A 22,673-nucleotide genomic window follows, 5' to 3' on the forward strand; every position below is an offset into this window, starting at 1 on the left:
TATGAGTGGGTTGACTCACGGTGATTTGGTGGACCCTGCTTGAGACCCCAGGCAGGTTTCTGAAGTATGAGTGCTCAGCACTTTGTGAGAAAAGATCAATTTAAGAAAACTCGAGTTGCACTCCTAAAGTGGAGGACCCTAAATCACTGGTCACATTGAAAACTGTGTTGACATTGCTGTAATTGCAGGCTCCCAAACCCGGCGTCTAGCCAGTTCCACCAATTATACTCCAGGCACAAAAGGCCAAATGCATTTTTGGTGTAACTCCTCTGAAGACAATCAGCCTTACACACCAGCAGTGGAGTTGGGCCAACAGCCCTGAAAGATATATCCCTGCAACAATGAATGTTTTTAAAATGGGGTGGAGGGAGGGAAGCAAGAAGAGACTGCCTGTCTCCCAAAGACATCGTTTAGAATAATGAGGGCAAGAGAATAACGATTTCTTAATAAGCAGCATAGAATAACAAACCACATTCAAACAGTGCTTTTTCACCCCGAAAGTGTGGCTCGAGATCCTCTTTATGCCTTATTAACCTTACATCGAGACAAGTATGGCAGTTTGTCCCCCAAACTGTCATTTCCACTTGCGCAGCGTGGACTTCTAAACGTAGGAGCAATTCTGTCTCGGCGGCAGCAGCGTTTTGCACTGCCTGCCGATAGCTGCACAAGGGCAAGGCAGCGGGTGCTCACACCCTGCGATGACTAGGGATTTCCCGATCCCCGCCAGCGCAAGGGTGTTTCTGAGGTGGGGTGGAGCAATCACATGCCAGAAAAACTGTGCCACAATCATTAGCAAGGAGGAAGCAAATAAAATTTCTACAAGGCTTCAAAGAAGAAAAAACTTTCTTTTCCTGCAGCAAAAAGCCAGTCTGGCAAATGCTAGTTGTCTAACTAGCTCTAATGTTACCCAAAAATTGTCTTCCATATGGCGATGATACATCATCCCAGGGCTAGACCAGCATACCTCCAGGGTCAGAAGATCACAACATAGTGCTTAGGTCTTCCGTGGTCCACCTAGAGCACTGCTCCATGTACGTGCTCGAGTTATTGTCATGGAAAGTGCTTCTAGAGTAGACGTAGCGTCACCAAGGTGCTCTCTGCCAAGCTGCGAAGTGAGGAGCTTCAGAAAATGAAGGTTTTTGAGACCAGCTTCCAACTGGCCTTTTTCATGCACCTAAAATAACAGTCACTAGTAAGCGTGGCTGCGGGGCACGTTTGCAAGGGTGCCTGTCTGCTTGCCCGCGTGTCTCCACCCATCCGAAGTCCTAAGCCTGGCTCCTGGGTGTGCTGGGAGTGAGCCGAGACAGTGGTGGAGTGTGCCATGTTGGCCACAGAAGACCTGCCTGCCGGCATCAGGGGGGGCCGTCCGTGTGGTGGCAGGAACCAGCCTACCTCCCCCGACTCCGGCAAAGCATGCTGCAAGCAGCACTCATGGACCAGAGCCAGCAGCCTCCCGTAGGAGATGGATGTACCTGCTGCTTGTACTCAGCAGTTGGTTTGCCACCCATCCCTCACATGACTCCAGCTGTGGTCTCTGTGGAAGCGTAGGGCAGAGGATATACCTGCCTCCCACCTACACGACCCTCACTGCGCCCAAGATGTGGGCTCTCCTCTCCACAAAGAAGGTAACAAGAAGCGAGAGAGGGACCAGGGGAGGCTGAACAACAGCTGAGCTTTGGGGCTTCCTCCTGCCCTCACCTCCAGGCGCTGCACCCCGATGGCTGGCGAAGCAAGAGGAAGGCTCTGCTGGCAGAGCAGGGCATGCTTCCCACCCTGCCCTTTCCCAAATTTCCCGTTGTCCAGAAGATAACTTGGTCTGCAGTGCTCTAGCTTAGGCTGCGCTGCGTGTGGGCTGGCGGCAGCGAGCTGATGTGGGAGAGAGCTGGTTGGCCCCAGCTGAGCGGTGTTTCCACCAGAGCTGGGCTTTCCTCTCCTTAATCCTTTGACCTCCGTCTCACCCTCATGTTTTTGGTCCTCATCTCCCATCACCTCCTAGGCTCTGGGCTCCCAGAGGCCAGCCCCTGTTAGATGGGGCTGGGTTCACATTGCCTGGCCTCTGCCCACTCTCTCCTGGGCTTAAATTTACTGGGAGTCCTCTAGAGCACGAAAGATGTGGAGGTGATGATCACAGGGTCGCTGCAAATGCCTTCAGTACGGTGACAGGGAAGAGAAGGGAGATCTGGAGAAGAGAGCCTGTGCCACTTAGCAGGCTGTGCACCTCCATAAATTCTTCACTCTGAAGGTGGTGAGGCACTGGAACGGGTTGCCCAGGGAAGTTCTGGAGGCCCATCCCTGGAAGCGTCCAAGGCCAGGCTGGATAGGGCTTTGAGCAACCTGGTCTAGTGGAAGGTCTCCCTGCCCATGGCAGGGGGGTTGGAACTAGGTGACCTTTAAGGTCTCTTCCAACCCAAACTGTTCTATGATTCTATAACAGCACACCCTCCGCTTCGAGCCACAGCCACCAAGTTTGGTTCACTAATCAGCACATTGCAGCTTAACCCTTTGCTCTGGAAGAAAGCAATATTCATCGTATATTCTGTTGCTGTTTTAATGCTTAATGAATAAACATGGGGCATTTTGATCTAGCAAAGACTAACTTCTGTTATTTCCTCTTTATATATCTCAAGAGCTTAAAATCAAACCAAAAGAGATGGGGAAACAGACACAGTAGCGTTTGGAACCGCTTTCCCCCTGGGTATGGTTTTACAACATGTATTTTGCTCGGGCCAAGAATTTCGGAAAGTACTAATTAAAGGATTTTCACCTACCACAGCATATTCAGACAGCTCCCAGCTGTTTCCTGGTGTCGGAGTCCACACGGACTGCACCAGGAGAAAGAATGGGACTAAAAGGCTCGGAAAGGACAGAGGTGCTGAAGAAAAGACCTTTTTTTTATTTTGCTAAGTCCTCGAAATTTATTCTCTGGGTGAATTCCACAGAAAGGTGTAGGATTAAACCGCTATGGACACAGAGAAATCGCAAAGGGCTCAGTGTAATTTACTCTCACAAGCCCAGGTGTGATTCTCATTTGCACCCTGGCCACTTTACACTGTTTTCAGAGTGTAAAGGGGTTGTAAAGATGGCATCAATCATTTTTACACCTACTTTATGGCCATTTTACACAGCTAAAAGGGCCCTTTGTGTAAATGAGAACTCAAGCCCTAGAGAATTTAATAGAGAGGAGATCCTTTCTATAGACTGTGCTAGACCCTCTAATAGGGTCTATTACTGGGATATAACTCTCCGCTGGATTTTATAGCTGGGCTTAAAGATCATCAGTCTCGATTAAATTTAGTTGTGCAAAACTTTTCCAAAAGGCTGTAACCCCCCCGGTGACACGACTGCAAGCGCACGCAGGCGGTGATGGTGTTGCATGGATAACTGCTTGTTTTCTAAAAGGAGAAGCAGCAGCTACCACTTTCCTCTGGCTCTGAGGCGCGTTGATGTTGTGCTATGCAAATACCGGAGCGACAATAACGGCAGCGAAAAGGGAACCGAGACGCAGCGCCTTACACGGAGCCAAAATGTCACATTCTCAACCTGACCCGGCGCCGAGGTGGCACCCAGTCCCGAAGGGGGGCGAGGAGGGGGGGGCTGGATTTTGCGCCCTTCTCCCTCCCCCGCTGCCGCTGGAAGGACAGGAGCTGGTGGGCGACAGAGAAGCACTGCCGGTGGGCAACAGGGAAGCGCCGCCGCCGGGCCCCAGCCCCACGCCGGGGTTGCCACCAGCCCACTTTACGTGACGGCCATCTGCGCCTCGCCGGCCCGGCCAGCTCTGCGTGGGCACCGCTTGGAGCTCTGCCTAAAAAACAGCTCTGCGCAAGAGCGCTGGAAACTGTAATCAACTCACGGCACTATTTTTTTTTTCCCCTTTTTCTTCTTTTTTTTTTTTTTTTTCACGCTACCAGCCAGCGGGATATTTGCTTTGGGGGCCTTTCGAAACAGAAAGCACGCTGCTAGCGTGTGAGAGAAGCCGCAGTTCGGGTCCTCTATATTTAGAAAGCCAGGATGTCATACCTCCCCTTGAAATTTTCATAGTCCCCTGCACCCCACCCACCCACGCACGTACACATGCCTGTGTCTGGAAAATGTTTTTCGGTCTTAGCAAAGGGTGTTGGCTTAGGGGGATTCGAGGGAGGTGCAGAGGAACAACGGCAGCTCAGTCCCCAGCCCGAAGCTCGAAGCCTCCTTAAGGCACTGGGCGTCACGGCAGGCGGTGGGGACCCACCGCCCCCAGCAGGGCTCAGGCGGCTGAAGTTGAGGATCTCTCCCATTCTTGGCCTGTAACATAAATCCCGAGGCAGGGCCAAGTTTTTTCGGAGACGTATGGAATCCCTGTGCAGTGCCACGTCAGGCAGCACTGTACCCTCAGCCGACAATGTCTTCCTGAGCTCGTTTGTAGGTGGCCACGCACAGGCTGTAGCACCTGTAGCAAGGGCTCCAAGAAGATGCATTTTGGTGGTAGCTCGTCTCAGGTCTCTGCAGTTCCCCCCCCCTCGGAATTTTTGCTTCCTGCTCTGCTGCTGCCTCCTGTAATCACTAATCAGTAGCATTTATCCTCTGCTAAATTGGCTCTCTAGTTAAATATTATAAATTATAATTGCATCTACAAAGACCAGGGTACATTTTTCTTGTGGTTTTGGTACCTGATTTCCATGCCTTTGTCCAAGCAAACAGTTGAAAGACTCATCTAAACTTCAAACTTGTTGAGGGAGGCTGGGAATTTCTTTTCTTTTTTTTTTAAGAAGATATGGACAATGCATATTTCATTTGTTACCATAATGCTTTCCCACCCCTAAAAGCCATCTTCGCATTAGAGCGTAGCCATTAAGGCCCATTTATAGCGACTGACTGCAGAGGCAGCGTGGACCTGAGACCCACCAGAGCCCACAAATGACTCCCCCCTTCATCTGGGTGCACCCAGGTGTTTCTGCCTGGCACGGGTGTCCCAGAGCCAGCCACTGAACGTGAGCGAGCCCAGCCTGAGCTGGGAGAATAATCTGCAGAGGGTGATTTGAATACAGCCCTCTCCTTCAGTCAGATGTATTATGAATGACAAACGCTGGGCTGACCTCTAGTTACGGGAGTGATAGAGAGTGACACCGATTAAGGCAGCTCTTGACGTTAAAGAGCCCTGATTGTCCTGGAAATGAGATATCTGAGCAAGGCAGGTTTTTAACCCCATTTCACTCTCTGTGGCTGTGTAAAGAGAACCCTGTTTTTAAATGGCCCAAAGGTGAACGAAGAAGGGTTGCTTCTTACCTCAGCGTGAGATTTCTCTTTCACCAAAACTATGATGAAAGGAAGCTTTTGCCTGAATCTGTCCTCTATCAGGCTGTCTGGGAGCATCGCTGCTGGAGCCAGACCCACTGACATGCAAAGGGGCATGGAAGCCATCCTCACGTCTTTTGGGGGACATTTTCTTCCAGCCCCACAGCCACCAGTGCTGGCACAGGGAGGGCAGCGGCAGCCGGTGGCTCAGATGGGAAATGTGCCCGAGTCAACCAAGCGCTGCAGCTATCCCCATTTATACGGACTATACTGGTCACCAGGGATTTGGTAGGATAGTTTAGGGAACAATCACGATGAAAACATAGAAAACAGACATTTACACTTTCCCTTCCACCTTGGGAGTCTAAGTGGGTGAGCAGCACGCACGCGAGGGGCACCGAGGGGAACTGATGGAAAAGCGAAAGCCTCCCGTCCCATTCCACTGCCCGAGCCTGCCAACATGCCAAGAAACTGTGAAACAGTCCAGAAAATAAACCACCATAAATCGGGCACTCTAAACGCTTTGGGTTGTCATGTTCCAAGGTCTTGTTAGGTCAGGAATGTGAAAAAAGGGTATATTTGTATGGCCTTCTCCTTGCTGGTCCGAGTCTCCCAAACACCAGTGCGCTGTACCAGGTGGGGACCAACCCAGCCAGGTTTTTTGCTCATAGACTTTGCTGTCACCACAGGAATTAAATTTTGTAACCTAACTGGGCTGGGGTGGTGGGGAAGGGCAGTTTACAGGCTGCTTTCGTATACCTATATATATTCTGTTAAGGCTATTGTTTTCAGATTCAGCATTTCTTCTTGCATACAAAAGGAAACGCTGGGATCTCGGCTCGTAAAAAATCTGCGCTTCTGAATTAAGAGGAGTTGCGTCTCCACCTTATTTGTAATAAAACCTTCCTCACTCGCTCCACCCAGGTTTCAGTGTTTTTCTTGCTTCTCCATTTTCCAAAGCGGCGGGACTTTTCCTTGCGCATCCCCCACCGGCCTCGAAAAAGGCACGGGCTCTGCGGGCTGCCTGCGAGCAGCCCCTGCCTCGCCGGGGCAGGGGAGGCACGATTTTCAAACTGGCTCGAGAGACTTCTCCTGAGTTCTCCTTCAAATGAGCTCCAGTCACTGACTATGCTATTGCTCGTAGCAAATTGTCAAAAAATTGCAGAGAGCCAGTGCTTGAATATCACACAGGCTAATCGCCTGATGACAGGCGACAAGTGGATTTCACTAGCCGAAGTGGCACGTGCGGCTATTGTGCGGTGGGAACAGGCAGGCCCTGCTGCCACCAAAGTCCCTGGAAATTTCACTGGAATAAGGGAAAATTTAGGACCTGTGGGCAGCCACTGGAGACCTGGATATGCTTGGGAAGTGTCGCACAGAGCAAGTGGGGCCTCATAGTGACATTTCTGTACTTAATGGGGGCCTACAGGAAAGATGGAGAGGGACTGTTTATCAGGGAGTGTAGCGATAGGATGAGGGGTAACAGTTTTAAACTGAAAGACAGTAGATTTAGATACTAGGAAAAATTCTTTATTGTGAGGGTGGTGAGACACTGGAACAGGTTTTCCATAGAAGTTGTGAATGTCCCATCCCTGGAAGTGTTCAAGGCCAGGTTGGATGGGGCTTTGAGCAACCTGGTCTAGTGGGAGGTGTCCCTGCCCATGGGAGAGGGGTTGGATCTAGATGATCTTAAGGTCCCTTCCAAGTCTAACCATTCTATTGTAAGGAGAGCTGCTGTTCTGGCTGGATCCCATCAGCACTGCAGGATTGCTGGGCATCGAGGCTGATCCACCTCCTCGAGGGGAACCCAGTTTGAAGAGACAACAATGTTGGCAGACAACAATGTGCCATTCCAACCCATGGGCGAACCCGTGCCATTCGGGCATGGATGGGCAAGGCTCTGTGAGGACGGCTGTACACGTGCCCGTGTTGGCATGTATGCACGTGTACCCTTGCAGAGAGGGTGATGGAGAGGCGCTACATACCATGAAGTCTACATGTGGACGTACATAAAACTACACCAAAATCTGCCGTGGATGGGAAAGCCACAGCTTTATGTAGGTGTATTACCGCATGTGAGTGTAAAAAAGGCCTGTGTCATGCATGGCAGGGCTTGACCTGAGCAGATGCGTGTCAAAATACTAAACCCGGTGGCATGCTCATTTAACGTTCACCTCCTCCTGAATTTATTGCAGTATCCTGTATTTCCAAACAGCTTTGAAGCCTTGTCTGCTCTTTAAAGCAGCCTGCTAGGCGTGTGTCTCCTCCCTCGCCTCCCCTCTCAAGCACAGGAACATCCCCTGCTCCGTCCGGGGCTTGGTGCCAGGCTTGCTCCGGTCCTCACCTCTGCACGGCTTCGGGGCTGCAAATCCCCACTCCAGGAGGAAAAAAACAGGTAGAGCGAAAGAGGAATGAAGATTTGTTCGATTTGTCTTTGTCTGAGCATGGCACATCTTACTGTAAGTTTTTTCCCACTAAAAGGAACGTGTTGATTTGGGCTGGTTTGATGGGATTTTTTTTCTTTCAGCAACTGTAAGGACCTGATTCAAGGCCACTGAAATGGATGAAAAATGTTGTGCTCTGTTCAGCAGCCTTGGATCAGCCCATGTAGGAAATTAATTCTCACTTGCTTCTACCTGTGGGCTAACTAATATTTCCCATGCTTAATAAAAAGCATCATTAGACCTGCTGCATCACACTAGAGGCAACACTAGCTATTAAAGAAAGTGGGTTGATTAGGAGACAGCCTTGAAGACTAAAAATAATCAGGGAAATAAGATTCAATGCCATGTGAAAGCAAACACACAGTCAGTTGTTATCACAAAGCCTTTCACGTGATGGTCTGTGCCCTGGTCTTACCCAAAGCATGTTTATTTTGGATGATCTTAAATAGTACAGCCTCGCATATTGGCAGCAATACATACAGACCAATTCAAGAGCTCAGGCCTGACCCAAAGCCGATGGAAGTCAACGCGTTGACTTCCCCAAGCATGCCCCATAGGAATCACTCCATGTTTGGAAAGATATGTTGCAGTTAAGTACATTGGTCTGGGCTAGATATAAATTAGCACTTACAGTACTTGCTTAGGCAAAACCTACTGACACCGTCACTGTCAAATCCGCACGGAGACAAGCGAAAATATGGGGGTTGTAGCTAATAGGTATAACACAAAATAAAAATAAAGTGGCTGAACTTGAGCAGTCAAGGGGAAACGCACCCAGTTCAAATTAACTCCCTTGGCCCAGACAAATTTCACAGCGCAGGCAGTGATTTGAAGAGGAAGAGAAGAAGGATGGCAGGAACTCTGCATCTCACTTTTTCACAAGCCTCAAAAACATCTCAGGCAACGTGAGAAGAAAAAATACATGGCTTTAGTCCTGTCTGGAAACATGTGGCCCAAACAGGGGCAGAGGAGATTAAACTTGGCTTCACCCCACCTTTCCCCTCTCTTTTCACTCCCCTCCTCTTTGCTAGCATTATCTGCATTGCTCACTCCTCAGCAAACATCCAAGTAGCCAAAATATGGGCAGGATTCTTGCCATAACCAAACCAGCCAATAAATGAAATAAGGCACTTGTTTCCTGGAGCAGAGGGAGGGGAAGGGGGGGGGGGGATGGGGGAAGGATGGTTTTAAACATTTCTCTGTGGTGTTGGAAACCCACCTTGAGTAGAAGCAGTCCCTCAGCTCGCGCAAACCACCAGCGCTCCTTTGACGTCAATTGGCAGCCAGCTGGTTTGTGCCATCCCACGGGCTGGCGGCAGCGGCGTAAGCAAGCAGCTCGGCCCCGGCAGCCAGATGGTCAGTGAGAGGCAAGTCGAAGTCCCACACTCCTTCCCTCCATTTTGCTGCTTTTCATCATCACCTACGGCGCCGTTTCCAGGTGCATAAGGACGCAGACTGGTTACGGCGAGCGTCTCTCGGGCAAGTGGCAGGTCGGGTGGTGATGCAGAGGTGGCATGGGGTTACAGTGGGGCCGGTGGATGGCAGAAACCTGGGGGTGCACTGGGGTGGGCCTCTCTCCTGAGACCCTTGGGGACTCAGGGCCACCCCCGAGCATGGGGCAGGCTGCCAGGAGGAAAGCGATGCCCGTGCAGTTACAGGAGAGGCACGACCTGCTGTCCACGGGGAGGCTGCTGCCTCCGCGAAAGGGATGGCTAATGTCTGCCAACCTCAGTCTGGGTGCTGATCATATGTGGTCCAATGAGGGGGGATTTGGGAGAATTTGTTAAAGAAGGAGTGAGAAAACGACCGACCGTGGGAAATACCAGAGGTTTTCATCTGCTCCCCCCTTTCACACTTCCCACCGAACAGACTCCACACCTGAAGAGAGCAGGAGCCGGAGAAACTTGATTATTTTTGTCAGACACTGAAGTCTCTTTGCAGACCGTTTCCTGCAGTGCTCAGCGGGAGGAAAAGGAAGCGGCAGCCGCACAGCTGGCCCCCTGCCCTCCCCGCACCGGGTTTCGTGCCGCAGCCACCCATCCCAACCCTGGTCCGAACGCATCCCACAGAGGATGGGGACAGCTGCGTCACATGAAATCTTTGTCCCACCGCTGCTCATGGAGCACGGTGACCCGCAGTTTCAGGGGACGCTGCTGCAGCGGCGGTGGGAGGATGAGGCCAGCTGCAGCGGGGGAGAGCCTCTGGGGATCACGCACGGCTGCGTTCCTGGACTGCATCTTTCAGCAACAGCGAAGCAACCCGCTCTTTCGCTTTTCCCACCTGAAAAGCCTTCAAAGGCCTTGACTTGTAGAGAAGGAGGGCTCTGCAGCCCCTGCAAGCCAGCTCTGCTGAAGCTGTCCTGAGGTGAACACCCCAAAATGAAGGCAGCCAGAACTGCTGATCAGTTTTGAAAATGAAAGCGTCAGAGACCCTTAGCTCCTGGATCTCATTTCTTACCTACACTGAGGGCTGATTGAGGGCTTGCAGCATGCAGTGTGATGTAGAACCCCACTGAAGGGCCTGCTCCTTCATTCCCACGAGCAGTATTTGTTTTGGGAAAAAGGGATGCTCTGCGGGGCCGCGGGCTGGAGTGCAATGGGCAAAGGAGGCTGGAGGTGAACCTCTCCAAAGCCAGAATAAGTTTTTCCGCAACACACTTGCTGCTTCCGCGGCCAAGAAGTGGCTGTGAGGGTGTGTTTTTATTTCTCTTTACAACACAGCTCCATCTTGAAGGCCCCTCCGTGAAGTATCTGGACCTACTTTATAACAGCTCTGAGGCAGTGCAAGCAAGGCGTAAGCCCACCTTGGGACCTGCAGCTTGAACCCCTTCATTTTACGGGATGGTGGGAGGACGTGAGTCTCTTTTCCCAAACCTACTTTTACAAGATTCAGTTGAAATGCCCATAAAAAAGGCAGAGGGCCCAGCTGATCCCCTGCAGTGATGGAGGAAGACCCAGTTTCGAGGCAGGACAAATTTAGCGACCGACGGGGCCGTGAGGTTGGAAGCACCGGCTGTCCGCTGAGCCTGGGGGCTGGCTGGGGCGAGCAGAGGAGCGGGCAGGTGTTTCCACGAGCAAAACCTCTCGAGAGCAGCTACTTGCTAAAATAGGCGCCGCGCGATAAACCAAAAAAGAAAGCCTCGCTGCCCAGCTGGGGCAGGCAGCCGCCTGCCTGCCTGCACCGCACGGAGGCGAGAGGCTATTTTTACCGGAGATGGCCAAAGGATGTGGGAGGTGGTGGGGGCAGCTGGCAGAGGTCTTCCCTCTGTACCAGAACTGCCGGGGGCTGCACCCCGGCAGTTCCCCTCGCACCTGGGCATCCCGCCTGGTGGTGGAGTTGGCTGGCCAGAGGGCTTCCCCTTGCTTTCCCAGGAGCAGTCGTCCTCCCCTGAGCTCCCATCGCTGTCAGCAGCACCTTGTCCTCCCAGGGATGCCCTTGATGGCAATGCCCGGCCAGCCTCACCGGCCAGGGGGAGCTAAAAACCAAACCAAACCAAAACAAAACAAAACAAACCACCCACGTTGTGCTGGATGCAGCCAAAAACAGTGAATCAGCCCCTCCTGCCTTAAAGCATGCGATCAGCCTCTGGGTGACCAGAGTAACTTTTTGTGTGCGTGGCACTCAGGAGCAGCTTGTTCCTCACCCCCGGACGTACCAGGGAGCACAGGGCACCCCTGGCTTCGGGCTCCTCTGAACAAGAGTACAAGTGCTTGTGCACCCCGGGACCTGAGACCTTACCAAGCAAACACGCCACCAAGATATTGTGCAAGTAGGGGGAACGGGTGGCTTCTGGGCACACCAGCGTTTGCAGCAGTGCATCACACAGGCACATCTGTCTCTGGAGCAAGCCGTGGCAGCACAACCCCAACTCGTGCGCTCCAGGGTATGAAATCCATCCCTGCTCCAAATTTCACTCCCTGCCTCTACAAACACCGGAGCCTACCTGTCCTGTGCTTGGCGCATAAGGAACCCGGGAGCAACAAGCAGCTCCAGCCCACCTTCTGCACCGGTGAATGACTGAGCATGGCCATGCCATCTGCAAGGACCGGGATGGCCCCAGCCTCTCCCCTAGACATACCCACTTGAAACTGGTGGGAATTTTCCAGATTTAGTGCGGTCAGACTTGTTGTGAATCTCTCTCGTAAGAAACCAGAGCAAGTAAAAAAAAAAAAAATCTAAAGGAAAATTGAAAAAAAAGTGGAAGAGCTTTTCTTCTTCCTCCTCTTCTGCACTAAGACACACTACAGCCTACATCCAAAATCCCCACGCCGTGCCCCTGCAAGCAGCCCCACCAGTGAGGAAGGCCGGACTCGGCCATGCCAGTGGATGCTGATGGGAGGACCACCCTCTCTGGGGCCCAAATCTGAAGCTGCTCCTCTGGGATCAGGAGATTTGCTGCTGCTGCTGCTGGCTATTTGCTCCCATGATGATTATTTGCTCCCACACATAAAGCCCTGTGTGGCCCTGAGCACCACAGGAGGCAAAACTCACACGGGAAAACCAGCCCCAAGAAACTGTGAGAGAGGAAAGAAAAGAGGGGGGATGACTTTGCCCATCGTGGACCAAGCTCTCAGACCTGACAAATGTCCATTCTGGGATCCAGACCCTGAGCAGGCCGTCACAGCTCAGGACCACCAGCTGACGTTTGGGTCATTTAGAAGCCAGTATCACAATGCCACATGTGCCAATAGCAGAGCACAAGACTGGCAAACACAAACCTGGCTGGGCTACTAACCTGCCGTACGGTCCCGGTGAGCCATGCCATCTCTGCTTCTGCTTCCAGCCATTTCCTTCCCTGAGTTACAAACCTTTTGGCCAGGGATCGGGATTTCATGTTTGCAAACAAGAGCGTGAATCATATGGGGTAAACTCGCTGGGGTTGGAGCAGTATTTCTGATTTACATCAGTGTAAATTATTGCCTCTGCTTTAAAAAATGTTGTTATTATATTGGATGGGGTCCCAATAACTCCACAAAGAAGGGAGTGGGAGAAGTTCTTCATAGATGGACTTCTTATGATTTATTTACCGGTGGCCATCCTGCAAACACTTCACTTACGCAAGGCCTGTGCTCCACGCAAAGGATGACAGAGGACACGAGTGACCCGTAGACCATTTGGTGCAACCGCCTGTCACTGGGGCTGTGCAGCAAACCAGGCACAGTGCAAATGGAGTTCCACCTCCTGCTCTGGGATCCTGGCAGGCTGGCACCAGCAGGGCAGGGCTGGACAAAAGGCTCATCCCGAGCATCCTGGGGAGAGGGCAAGTGGGAGAGCAGGGCAGGTGGTGGCCAGAAGAACTACTTTGCCCTCTGGGTAAGCAGGGAGAAGGCTGCTGTGTGGTGCAGTCCATTGGCTGCTGCTCTTCAGCCTCCAAAGCAAGCTGGGCATCTTGGCTCTCTTTCCTTTCCTCAGGCAACCACGTGGAGTTGCCTGGAGAAGCTTCAGCAAAAAGGCGTATCCAGCTTTTTGCTCACGTTGATATTTGTGCCGTCTATAACTCATGTGCCAAAAAAGAAGACATGTCTACAGTGTATGGTGGCTCCAGAGCACATGGTGCTGTACAAATGGGGAATATGTTGGCTCCTTCTAGCTAAGAAGCAGCTCACAAGGTGGTTTTACACCAGTGCAAGAGGAAGACAGGAGAAATAAAAGGGAAGGGTGGACAGCTCACCAGTAAAACGTACCTTTTGAGCTGAGGTATTCATTCATCCTTCTAGCAGCAGGTCCAGCAACAGTCTCTTTGACTGAGAAAGAAAACTTTCCAAACATAGATGAGGGGTCAAATGTGAAACTCAGAGAGGAAAACTCATACTGGGTGGAGGATGAGGAGGGAAGAAGACCACCCTTGGGGAGGCAGGTTGCTGTAGGGAGGGCTGGAGTGGGAGGCACAAGTAGGCATCCGAGGGACAGCCACCTTGGTGCACCGCAGATGTCCATCGGGCAGGATGGTGGAGGAAGAGAGGGTGCAACCCACGGGGTGACCCTCTTGCTGGGGCTGCCAGAGCTGTCAGGAAGACTTTGATTGCCTCTCCTTGCAAGAACGCATTTATTTGTGGGTAAAAATTAGTATCTAGTCTCCAGCCACCATCAATCTGCCATCTCTCGTTGTTGGTTAATTCACTTAAAGCAGTCTAAAAAAAAATACATAAAGAAAAAGACTTTTCCTTGTTAGTCACCTTCCAGTGATGTATAAATGCTCTGACAGATAATTATCGGTGATATTGATTCTAACTAGGGCAGAAAATGAACAGGTGAGTGCGAAATAGAAAGTTATTTATAAAGATGTAATTGAAACAAAATCTATCCTGCAGGCTCGAGAGTTTAAGGGGAAAAATAATGCCTTTGCTGAGATGTCTTTGCTATCTCTGCTGGTGTTTGGATGCTTCCCTGAGAGCAGGAAGGTCACCTCCCTGAAAACAACTGGTGCCACATCTTCGCACGGGTACCAGGGCAGGGGCTGCCAAGGGGCCTGGGCTGGCAGAGTTGTGTCCCACATCCTATTTCCAGTGCGAAAGCGGATCATCCTCTTGGAGCTGAGGTCATTTATTATTCTTCCTCTGAAGCACAGGGTTGATTTATTTTGATACTGATTTAATTTCCCCTCCATTTTTTGTTAACTGCTTTCTGGTGAAACCCAGGAGTGCATTTCTAGCAAGCCTCCTTTTCTCCTCCTGTCTCCTAAGCAGGAGGGATGGTTACTCCGCATCCCTGCCGTCATGGCGCGGGGTACAGACGGGGGACAGTGCAGGCAGGAGGCGGGGGGACATGACTGCGCACGCCAGGAAAGCCGCAGGAGCAACCCTTTTAAAGGGGAGGTCTGATTTGGCTATAGAGCCATGGATGCTTTATAAGCCACATCTCTTGGGCCTGCCCTAGGCTGAAATAAAGAGCCAGCATGGCAAGGGCTGAAAGCAGGCATGAAAAGCAGCCGGAGAAAGAGACCCTCAGCCCAAGGCAGGGAGGTCTGGTGCAACGTCCATCAGCCCAAGTCGGTGCTTGCTCAACCGTCTGCAGCGAGACGTCAATATTAAGACGAATTTTAAAATGGACACCAAAGCCTTACTGTTGCAGATGTGGCTGTTGGTACTTCTTGCAGTGCTGGGACACGGCGAAATGCCACCACCACCAGTGAGTCTCCCCTGGGCGGTGGCACCAGCCCCACTCGCCTCTCCCTGCCTGAAGACCTGGTCCCTTTTAGGGCTGTGCCCTCAGGTCCTACAGCTTAGGAGCTGCAAGTCTCACCGTCGCAACGCTGAAGCCCTTTTGCAGACGTGGCCCTCGCGGCTCTGCCAGAGGCCCGTGGGAGGCTGTGCTGCTGCTGGCCCCGAGCTCACTTTCTCTAGCAGCTCCACACATCCTCAGCCTGGCCAAGACCTAATTCGCTGGCCACAGACTGTCAGTGGCACTTGCTGGGGGGGGGGGGGGAGAAGGCTTTTGCCAATTTGTTATTAAATCACAGCGCTATTTATGCCAGCGTTAGGCTGTTTGGGGCTGAATGCACAGAAGAAGTTACGTACCCGGGTTTTGCCAGACAGCTCGGGGCGGTGGTGCCAGGGAGAGGTGGGTCTTTGGGCAGGGGTCTCTCCTCCTCGCGGCTGACTTGCATCCTCGCCCCGCTCAGCCTCTGTTGCTGCCAGTTTTATGGATCCCACCCAGCATGTACCAGAGGGAGAGAAGACCTCCGGGGCTGCGCTTTTGGTTCTAGCAGATCAGGAACCACTGCAATGCTGAAGTCCTTTTGTGGCTTTATCCCTTGGTGTCCGAAGCGCTCGTCCTCGCCCCACCTAGAGCAACCACTTCTGACAAAGTTGCAACAGTGGAGAGCTACATATAAAATACGCAAGTGGTCCCAGTTTGGTTCCCAGGATGCCCCTGAGCTTCTGGGCTGTGAGGAGCTGAGCTCTGGAGCATTGCAGGAGGTCACCTCCCCTGCCCCGGTGACGATGGTGAGGACATCTATGGAGCCATGAGTCCTTATGGAGAAAGAAGCTGCAGTTCCTCCAGGGCCATCAGCCTTTCAGGAGCAGTTAAAATAATGCAGGAAGGCTTATGAGCAGATGTGGTTCCTGCGCCGTTTCTGCCAAGGCTCTGCTCCGCAGACATCAGCTGTGAAGAAATGTTTAAACTGAGCTGCAGTGCCGTATGCCTGGCGTTCGTACGTAAACAGCTTCTAAAAGCATGAGGGGGAGTGTGTAGCTCTTTCAGAGCCGACCGGATGGTTCTCTCACTTGACATGTTCTCTTCTTGAAACAACATCACTTTGTTGAATTTTGTGGCTTTTTATGTGGAGCAACATTAGCTCATCCAAGTCTGTGGTTTATTTGAAAATGAAATTCCGGTAAGCTTTTGTACCATCTGGCAATGTCCAACCGAATTGGATTTAAGAAGAAACCACTGCACACGTGTGCACAAACACATACACAGCAGAAAAATTATAATCATCATAATCAGTAATTGCAGTAAGCTTGGCATCGTTGGGGCAAAGCAAGGGGGAGAAAATCAGTGCCCAACTCATCTCCCAGCCATACGCCTTCTGTGGGGCTTGGCTTCTTCCAGCAGAGGGCATTTTGCAAGCCATCCCTCCTGCGCCGCTTCTACCCCTTTCTACTGTGGCAACGTCTTTGACGTGAACTTCCAAGCAGATCCAGATGTAAATCAAACACAGCTGGGTGAGCTGCAAGACGGCGTGCTGTGTCAAATTCACAGCTGCTGTCAGGTCATTGCACTGGTTTCAAAGGAGCAACTCTGATTTACACCAGCTGAGGACCTGGCCAGACGTGTTGAGGAGGGACTGAAGGGTATAGGGGAGGTTCGACGCTGGGGTGGTAGCTTCTTGGTTGCCCCATGAAATAGCTGAAGTGGTTTGTTAAGCGGGACCAGGCCTGGATTCCCTCCTAGCTCTTCTGGTCCAGGTGGGTAATGGGACACATGGCAAATTCTTGACATCTCGTCCATCCATTGTACCCCTTTCTCTTCTAATCCTCCCACATCTGCACACAGAGACCTGCAACTGGCAAAGATGAAAAGAGAGTAAATATGGCCGTAACACAGGTACACAGGAGACCACCAAGCATCCATCTGTCATCTTCTGTCCTGCAAGAGATGTTGCTGATCTCTTCTCCCTGGTATCCAGTGATAGGACTCATGGGAATGGTTCAAAGCTGCACCAAGGGAGGTTTAGAACAGACATTAGGAAGCATTTCTTTACCAAGAGGGTTGTCAAACACTGGAACAGGCTTCCTATAGAGGTGATCAATGTCCCAGGCCTGTCAGTGTTTAAGACACATTTAGACAATGCCCTTAAAACACGCTTTAACCTTTGGTCAGCCCTGAATTGGCCAGGCAGTTGGGCTAGATGATCATTGTAGGTCCCTTCCAACCAAAATATTCTGTTCTGTTCTAAGAGTTTTCATAGAATTATAGAATGGTTTAGGTTGGAAGGCACCTCAAAGATCATCGAGTTCCAACCCCCCTCCCGTGGGCAGGGACACCTTGCACTAGACCAAGTTGCTCAAAGCCCCATCCAGCCTGGCCTTGAACACCTCCAGGGATGAGGCCTCCACAGCTTCCCTGGGCAACCTGTTCCAGTGTCTCACCACTCTCATTGTGATTTTTTTTTTAATATCTATTCTAAATCTACCCTCTTCCAGTTTAAGTCATTTCCTCTTGTCCTATCACTTCATGCCCTTGCAAAAAGTCCCTCTCCAGCCTTCTTTTGGGCCCCCTTCAGATACTGGAAGGGTGCTATAAGGTCTCCTCGTAGCCTCCTCTTCTCCAGGCTGAACAACCCCAACTCTCTCAGCCTGTCTTCATAGGAGAGGTGCTCCAGCCCTATGATCATCTTTGTGGCCCTCCTCTGGACCTGCTCCAACAGGTCCATGTCATTCTTATGTTGAGGGCTCCAGAGCTGGACACAATATTCCAGGTGGGGTCTCACAAGAATGGAGTAGAGGGGCAGAATCACCTCCCTCGACCTGCTGGCCACGCTTCTTTTGATGCAGCCCAGGATACGGTTGGCCTTTGGGGCTGCGAGCACACATTGCTGGTTCACATTGAGTTTCTCATCAACCAACACCCCCAAGTCCCTCTCCTCAGGGCTGCTCTCAATCCTTTCTCTGCCCAGCCTGTATTTGTGCATGGGGTTGCCCAGCCCATGTGCAGGACCTTGCACTTGGCCTTGTTGAACTTCATGAGGTTCACACAGGCCCAGCTCCCCAGCTTGTCCAGGTCCCGCTGGATGGCATCTCTCCCCTCCAGTGTGTTGACTGCTCCACACAGCTTGGTGTCGTTGACAAACCTGCTGAGGGTGCACTCCACCCCAACATCCATGTCACCAACAAAGATGTTAAACAGCACCAGTCCCAGTACAAACCCCTGAGGAACACCACTTGTCACTGCTCGCCACTTGGATATGGAGCTATTGACTGCAACTCTTTGAGCACAACTGTCCAGCCAGTTCCTTATCCACCGAGAGGTCCGTTGGTCAAATCCATGTCTCTCCAATTTAGACACCAGGATGTCATGCAGAATGGTGTCAAATGCTTTGCACAAGTCCAGGTAGATGATGTCTGTTGCTCTTCCCTCGTCCACCAACGCTGTAATGCTGTCATAGAAGGCCACCAAATTTGTCAAGCACAATTTGCCCTTAGTGAAGCCATGTTGGCTGTCACCAATCACCTCCTTATGTTTTGCCTAACCTCTCTCAGGCTTCCCCCTTCTGCCACACTCAGCAGCTCACAGACCTGTATTAAATGTGCATGATGGCTGGGGCGAGGGAAAAGCAATGGTAGGGAACATGAGGTTCTAGTTAGGATACGTAGGATGGTTTACTGTGAGAGCCAAACATAAAGTCCACTGGATCCAGTAGGCAGGTTTCCACTGACTCCAGAAAGCACAAGGTCTCTACACAGATTCACCTCTATAAACTGGAGGACAGGGGAAAATATATGTATTTGCTTTAAAAGAACCTTAAAATATACCAGAGATCTGCTTTTGAGAAAAAACAATGGAAATCTAATGGATGAGCTCTGCTGATGAGCCAGCGCCACTAAAAGACTTCAGATCTGTGGAAGTCATAGGTGCTGTCCCTGTCCAAGGGGACTATTTCCATCATGAGCTTCATTTTTATATCACAGTTTATAATTGCACGAACAGGACTTTTGATGGAAATCATCGTAGACATCTCCATTCAGGACGCACTGTTGGTTTTCAATCTGCATTGAGTGTATTTAAAACTTGCGCTTGTACACATGAGAGTATTCTTTCCCTGAGCTGGACATGAAGAGAAACCAGTGACGCTGAGGAAGGCAGAGGACAGCAGAGGAATGTGAGATGCCCACAGCCCCAACAGGTGAGTCCTGGCTCCTTCCTCCACAATAGGACACCGACACCATCTCATCCCCTGCCCAGCCTATAGCTGCTAATAAAATCAGGATTTTGGTTCACCTGAGAACATCTCTTAGGTTCCTCATCGGAAAAATAAAATAAAATCAATTCCAGCAGCAAGGGCTTTTAACCAAGGAAGTGTTTCTGAAAGGTGGCCCCAATGAAGTGCTGCACTGGCTGAGCTGTGGACAGAAAGCTGACACGCTGTGATAATCCTGCTCTAATTCTTTTTTTACAAGGATTTTTTAAAAATATATATATAGTTTTGCCTCCGGCATATGCTGTACTAGCATAGCAGCTCTTCAAGTACCGTGTTTTCCAGCGTACATCTGAGTGACAGCACCTAAAAACAGCAGCTGTTATATAAATAAGGCCGGCGCTTCCCCTGCAAGCACCGTGATGGCAGCGGGGAGCAGGGCCAGCACAGCCCAGAGGGACGAAGTCCCTGCCCCGGACAGAGGGTGACAAAGCGGGGGACAACTCTCAGGGCAACCTCGGTCACCACCAACCTCTCCTCCACGTCACGCCGTCCATCACAGACTGTCACCTCCCCGGGGCAGAGTCTGCCACGTCTGTGCTGTTCATCACCAGCGGTGCTCCCTGTCACTGCCGTCCTGTAATACAGCAAAAGGGTAAAAGGAATAACCAACCTAAAATATGAATTTGTGGCATCTCATGGTTATTTTGCCGATGCTGTGTGTAAGGATTAAGATAGCCATTGTCTCAGAATGATGTATGTTGTATCTCAGTGAGCAGCTTAATTGTTTTAGTTAGCAGGAGATGGCCAATAAAGTATAAAGAAGTCAAATTTGACACTTGGTTTCCTTTAATATTAGGATGCAAAAGTCTGAATTGTATTGCCTGCAAATTTGCTGTATCTCAGCATGCAAATACTCCTGAATAATTTAGGCTTTCTTTAAGAAAGCCTGCGATATACCTAGAAAAGATTAATATTCAACAGACGTCCATCATCTAAGTAAACACTTTTTTTTTTCTAAAACTGTATTGAGTTCTCGTAAATTCCCTTAATGGGACAGAAACTATCCTGGCTCTTGTTCATGAGATTTCTCTCTTTGCCTCGATTTATTTATTTGGTAGGAAAACTTTGCCTGCATAAGGCTAAAAATGTTTGACACCTTGAAAGGACATGAGGGGATGTTCTTCACACACTTACCCAGGCCTGAAAGAAAATAAAAAGGAGGACAGCAGGAGAAAATCTGGCACTGCAGTTCATGTTGGAATTTGTAGGAAGAGGAGATGGCCGCACCACATTGTCATCTCCGGATGGCTACGGCTTTGCTCATACACTTGTTTGCTTTGGTGGACGGGAGCAGTGTGAGGACCAATGGTCACTGTGGCACTTCCTGGCCATACATCGCATATTCTCATAATTTTCTGCACATCGTAACAGGGCAGTCAGGTACCAGGACTCCCACATTTCCATTTTGACAATGAAAATCACTGAAATATAAGAAAGAGAAAGGAAATATACTGCATTTTAGGCTCAGGTATCAGAAAAAAAGGCCTTTCCCTCTGACGCACCTACGCCTCATATACCTGTAAGAAAGACAATGTGAGATGGTGTCAGGAAAAGTGTATGATTTGCCCATAACAAAGTGGGTACAAAAAGAATGGCTAGACTGGGATTATAAAATGAGCATCAACTTTGAAATTGGTGTCTCTACTCATAAACCAAGAATTTCTGGTTGGAAACAACCAGAGCAAAGTAAAAATAGGCCTCAGTTATGAATATTGGCAGAAGTTCAAGTTTCTCCAAAGTCTGAGGTGGTCTGGACCAGGTAGCTCACCCCCTGGCAAGTGACAACCACCTTCACGTTTTGAACCCGGAGCTCAACTTTCCGTGGGTTGGGGTCTGTTTGGGTACTGGCCTTTGGCTCGCACACCTTTTGGGTTCGCAGTAGGCCTGCCAAAGGATCAGTTTCAGAGTATGAAGTCACAGAGGTAGACATCAAGTCACAGCAGGGAAGAATTACTCTCTAAAAACTATTATTCTAAAATGAAATGTCCAAGACATTGATCATTATGGAGGCCAACTGTAAAGGCTGGAGATAATGAATCGCTTCTTAGAAATTATATAGTCACATAGGAAAATTCCAGGGGAGTGGTTCTGGTATAAATGATGCTGCTGAGCACCTTTTGGAGAATCAGCCAAGTTTCCTTAACTATGGGCTGACCCTCAGATCATCTTCAGCTTCAGTGTCAGGCAGTTGGGCTTCCTGGGACGGAGCTTGTGGACACAATGCCTGTTTGGAGAACCCAAAATTTCCCTGTAAAAGCAACAGTTAAACCCCCTGCCACCTCCTACCAGTCCTTGGTAATTCAAGACATTTCTTGCCCAGGGCACGTGTCATGGTTTTGGCTGAGTTAGGGTTGACTTTCTTGCTAGCAGCTGGTGTGGTGCTATGTTTTGGATTTGGGATGAGACTAGCGTTGGTAGCTCACTAATATTTTTGGTTGTTGCTAATGTCAAGGCCTTTTCTGCTCCTCACACCACCCCACCAGCGATAGCTGGGTGTGCACAAAAAGTTGGGAGGAGACACAGCCGGGACGGTTGACCCCAACTGACCAAAGGGCTATTCCATACCATGTGACGTCATGCTCAGTATATAAAGCCGGGGGAAGAGGAAGGAAAGGGGGGGACATTCAGAGTTATGGCATCTTGTCTTCCCAAGTAGCCATTCCACGTGATGGAGCCCTGCTTTCCTGGAGATGGCTGAACACCTGCCTGCCCATGGGAAGTGGTGAATGAATTCCTCATTTTGCTTTGTTTGCATGCACAGCTTTTGCTTTTCCTATTAAACTCCTTATCTCAACCCATGAGTTTTCTCTCACTTTTACTCTTACAATTCTCTCCCCCACCCCAGCTGGGGTGATGAGTGAGCAGCTGCATGGTCCTGCTTGCTGGCTGGCATTAAACTAGCAGGAAATTCTTCATGCCAGTGTGCCCAGTGTTCCCTGGTCTGGGTGGGAGGGGGCAGCCTGGCAGCGGGTTCAGCTGGGTGGGAATTAGGAAGGACTAAAAATGAGGGGTCAGAGGGAGTCTGCAAAGTGCAAAACGACTGTTAGTCTATATTGGGAGAATGCTTGCTTTTGTTTGAGCATAAAACTGGTTGTGAGAAAAGGGAATTCGGACCAAAGTGGTGCCGAGGGTTTTGTTTTCTCTCCCTTAGCCAGCGAGTGTGAACATCGATGTTTCCGCAGCTGTGGGCAGGCAGCAGGGGCAGCGAGCTGCTGCCGTTGGTCACGTTTCCATACACTCTCACAACTGGAAATATTACCTCCGTGTTGTTTCCAAATCACCAACATCAGAGGGTAATTTGAGCACCTTATTAATGCTAAAGGAAAGTGCCTACATAAAAATCATGCTTCACAGAAACGCTTTGTCAGAGTTGCTCTCTGATGTTGCTCACGTTGGTCCATCCCCTCCGAGATGTGGAGGCACCTCATTCCCTCTGACTCGCATGTCTGCCAGGAGCCCCAGCACCTCTGGGGACAAAGATCCCACTCCCAGCTCTGTGACATGTGGGGCCGGGGGTGCCACAGCTCCCCTCA

Source organism: Vanellus vanellus (assembly GCF_965231255.1).
Source record: "Vanellus vanellus genome assembly, chromosome: 1".
Taxonomy (NCBI): Eukaryota; Metazoa; Chordata; class Aves; order Charadriiformes; family Charadriidae; genus Vanellus; species Vanellus vanellus.